The following is a 4,867-nucleotide window of genomic DNA, read 5'->3' as shown; positions in this document are numbered from 1 at the left end:
ATTGGATGTATTGAATATGAACATTTACATCTTCTTTGGACTTTCCGCAAAGGGCTAGAGCAATTCCTCGGGTCAATTGTACAGAGTAATCTTGAGATATGTCACAATGTTACAACCTTGTAAAATTGCACAAGTCACTTTGTCTTGGCGAACTTTGCCTAAAACCAGCATCATACTGGGATTCGCAAGGCCCACCAGTAAAATTCATTCTGGGAGCCAACTAGACAGCTACATGGAAATATTAGCTGACTCCTTCACAGATTGCTAAAATGCCTCCAACATAAATGTATTTTTCAGTAGTATCTTGCGGTCAGAAACAGTCCTGGGGCCCTGCTAATAGCTGCTGCCCGGCTCTTGCCATGAACTAGGGCTGTCCTAGCAGGGGATATCAGCTCTCTTAGTAATGGGACTCGGGCAACAGAAAGATGATTGGGATCCCTGTAATGTAATGGCTGAAACATTGTTGCCATTCTCATCCATTCTCTACTCTACTCATCCATAGCATCTCATTTTTGTAGCATATCCTATAAGTCCCTCCCTTAATATAAAAGTGCCACACACTGCATCCCACTCTGAAAATAATAGTGTCACACAGTAATCTCTTAAACTAATGGTGCCCCATAATGTGCCACTACATATAAGTCTTTATTCACACTTCAACTCTCCCATTGAGAGCCAGCGATGGGTCTGTGGAAAAAAAGATAACACATTGGGATAGACTCGGCCGTGAAGATACTGCCAAGAATCAGTGTGGTCTAGCCCGACAGCTAGGTAGCCCAGATTGGGGGACATTGGGAGCAAATGGGGTAAATGATAGGAGATAATCTAGAGCAGGGGTAGGGAACGTTGGCTCTCCAGCTGTTGTAAAACTACAACTCCCAGCATGCATACTTACTCTGCTGTTCTTGGAACTCCCATGAAAGTGAATGGAGCATGCTGGGAATTGTAGTTTAACATCAGCTGGAGAGCCAAAGGTTCCCTACCCCTGCTCTAGAGCTTGCTTGTGGGTTGAGATAAACATGAATATCATGAATAGATATCAGTCAATGGCTTTACTCTGGGACTGGAGAGCAGCACAAGCCGGCCTATGGATCCATATTACGCTACATTTTCATTTGTACAGTCATTTTGTCTTGAATCCTTGGCCAATAGAAGTGAATAGAAACAATTCACAAGAAAAAAACTTTTTTGATAAATTGGTAACAGTAACAATGATGAAATACAGTTAAAAGAGTCAGAGTAAACTTTAAGACAACTCTTTATTTCTGGAAGTGTTTGTGTCATTAATAAATTTTGTAATATACTTTATTAACAGATTTTGGCTCCTTTCTGTGAAACTATTATTATTATTATTATTATTATTATTATTGTTTATTTATATAGCACCATTAATTCCATGTATTTGGGGGTTTACATACAATACATAGAATATACAGGTAGATATAATACTAACAATGACCGACTGGCACAGTGGGGTAGAGGGCCCTGCCCGCGAGGGCTTACAATCTATGAGGGAAGGGGGGTAGAGACAGAAGGAGAGGAGGAGACTGTACAGATGGCGGTGCGGTGATAGTGTTTATGAGTATGGGAGATGCATGGGAGAAATCTTGGAGATGGTTGTGTGAGGAGCGGATGAGAGCAGAGCGGAGTAGGAGGTCATTGGAGGATCTGAGGTTACGTGTGGGCAGGTAGCGGGGGGTTAGTTCAGAGATATATGGAGGGGCCAGGTTGTGGATGGCTTTGAATGTTAACGTTAGTAGCTTGAACTCAATTCGCTGGGCTCTGCGTCCCTTTACTGTTCCCCTTGATTCTGTATTGGGAGCTGGTTCTGCCTCTGAATGTTACTGTGTACGGAGTACAGGCCTTGTAATATGTAACTGATATAATTATGGCCTTTTGTCAGCTCTGGAAGTGATAAGTGCTAGAACAGTGCTTGATCATTGCCCCTGTTATCTCAGTGTGTAAATCCAGAGATAAGAGTGTGCAGTTTAGTCTGGGGAGTATGGTGCTGGCCTGAGCTATACATCATGTAGGCTAAGGCTGGTCTTACATGGCCGTAATGTAAGCCCGCAAATGGTCCGCAATTGAGGGTTTTCAATTGTGGACCATTTGTGGACACATTATATTCAATGTGGCCTCTTACACCACCGGATATTTTATCCGTGGTGTGGCCGGGCCGTGGTAGGACATGTCCGTAATGGCCGTGAATTGCGGCACTGCACAGACTCGCCCATAGAACTCTATGGGCGAGTGCGGCAGGACACGGACATCTGCGGAGCCTATGTTGCTGATCAGCAACTAGTGTTGCTGATCAGCAACTTGCGGCCCGTACATTCAATACGGTCGTGTAAGACCAGCCTAAGCCTATCCACCAACTCATCACTGAAACCAGAAAGTGGAAGGGAGAAGAAAGAGGAAACTAAGTGAAACTCTGAGATGGGAAAATCCTTTTAAACATTTTGAATAAGTCCCTAAAATCACGCCAGTGTGCACCATGATCGCTCGGCTTTCTACAGCCCCTTTCAGTATCAGTCTTCCTGATCTGCAGTATACTCCCAGAAGACAACATATTGTTTCATATTCTTGGCCTTATGACAGATCGCCCCATCTGTTCCCTGATAATAGAGTCCCTACTACCAGTCTGATCTTTCCTACATTCCCATTACCCTTCTTACTGGAGCAGACATTCCCCTGGTTGCTAGAGGAAGCAACTTGCTGCAACTATACTAACCTTAAACTGACATCCCCCTCATCTGTCAAATTGGCAAACTTATTGTCCTAGCCTTCCTGATTCTTCATCTCTTTCTAACCATTGCCCAGTTCTCTGCCGCTCCATCCTGAACCTCTACGCGTTCATCCCCATCTCCATCCCCATCTGTCCCAGTCTCCTCATTACCAAACAGTTCTCCATGTTGTCAAATGCAAGCATTGTTGCGAGTTGCTCATTTAGATCCAGAATCTGGGCTTCCAGATGAGCAACTCTCTTACACCCCACACAATAATATGCATTGTTGTGCAATAACATTGCATAAGTTGTGCACTGAGTAGCGTTGGTACCAATGGAGTTCATGATACCTAGTGAAGATATTTAGAGCAAGACAATGTCGATGAAGCACAAAAAGTATAGTTACCTTAAAGGGGTTTTCTGGGGGGAAAAAAAAAAATTAAAAAAGGTCTGTTAGCGCTATGAATGGGTTAAATTGTGCACCCAAATACCTTTTGCAGTGTTTTGAGTGATTTCTGGCTTTCTCTGGGAGCTCCTGATATCCTCTGTATTTGATTACTTGTGTAGCTTCCTGCTGTCTTAGCCTACAACTACCATGATGCATTGAATTTCACTCAGATCCTCCTCTCACTTCCCTCCTCACAAACCCCCTTCCCATTTCCCAAGCTAGCCCGCGGATTACTAGCTCTACCTACCCAGTTAGCTAACTAACTCAATCCCCCAACCCCTCCTCACCCCATCATACTTACCTGTCTTCTCATCCTGGAGATGATTTTGAGGTGTTGCTGTCCCCTCTTCTGCCCACACCTGGGATCCAGAAGTGGCGCCTACACAATAGAACATTGGCAGAAGCTACGCATGCACAATAGAACACTGCTTTTTTTTTTTTTTTTTTGCTTCTGCTGGCACTCTATTGTGCAGGCGCCATGAAGGAAGCCATGCCCAGCAGAAGAAGAGGAAGTGAGTGTTGGTGAGTATGAGGGGGATGGGGGGGAGATATGGGGAGAGGAGAGAGGAGTACTGGTGGCCTCCCATCTCTGGAAACGCCGAAACGAAACCTCACCAGGAAATCAAAAAATCTGCCTGGGGCAATCACATGACTGCCCCAAGCATATGGGTAAATATTCCTTTTTTCTTTTTTTTTTAAAGGCAGTAAAAGTAGAAGTTAGACAGGAGGAGGGAGTTTAGCTTAGTGGTGATGTATTAACTTATCCCAGACATCCCCTATACGTCCTTAAATCTAAAGTCACTGAATCAAAAAAGTCACACTTAAGACAATGCACTCTATATACAATGCACAGTCTTACACTCACACTCAGTGTTTGATATGCAGTCCATGGACTAGTTGCCAAGTAGGCCGTTCTCTGTGCTTTGGCTGAAAAGTCACACTTAAGTCTTTGCACACTATACACACTCCCACAGTAGCAAACCCATAAATAGTCAATGAGATAGATTTATGTAAACTAGTTTCCATTTGTCCTCACCGGCAGAAGATGCACCTCACTGATAATAAGATACTCACCTCCTCATAAATCAGGTGCACCCTCCTCTGCAGGAGGGTGCACCTGCCAGATCATAATTGGCATAGATCACAGGCAGCATTTATACCAGTAAGGTCGCATACGTAACCATAAATCTTGTACCACCTCCTTACCAACGACTCCCTGGTGACATAAGGATCTCTGTAATATATTGTCTTGAGAATATACAGTATTAAGGTAGCATTTACATTTCACACATTTAATTATGACACAGATGTTGTAAGCAGTAGGAGGAGAGCACCATTGAGAAATCACAGGGATTACATGACAACACCTACCTTTACCTGGATTTATGAGACGTGCCCTGTCTATCTAAAGGAGCAGAGTAGCAGTGCTCCAGGATTGCAACGGGGCAGAAAATTCCACGACACATTTACGTTTGCACCGGAATCTCTATTGCAATGTCTATCTGAAATTGGTGACAAAAAAGTCCAGGGGTTTCAGTTTTAAAACTATGGACACACAACATACCCCCATTATAGTCAATGGGGTCCGTCAGACTCCATGTGTAACTATTATTTTAGCGTTCCCCCTATCCCATGTACCAGTCTTCCGATGTACCAGAACAACAGACAGCCAAGGCTAATGGAAACTTAGAGTA

The sequence above is a fragment of the Leptodactylus fuscus genome, chromosome 11 (genome assembly GCF_031893055.1).
Source record: "Leptodactylus fuscus isolate aLepFus1 chromosome 11, aLepFus1.hap2, whole genome shotgun sequence".
Lineage (NCBI taxonomy): Eukaryota > Metazoa > Chordata > Amphibia > Anura > Leptodactylidae > Leptodactylus > Leptodactylus fuscus.
This window is presented reverse-complemented; position numbering follows the sequence as displayed.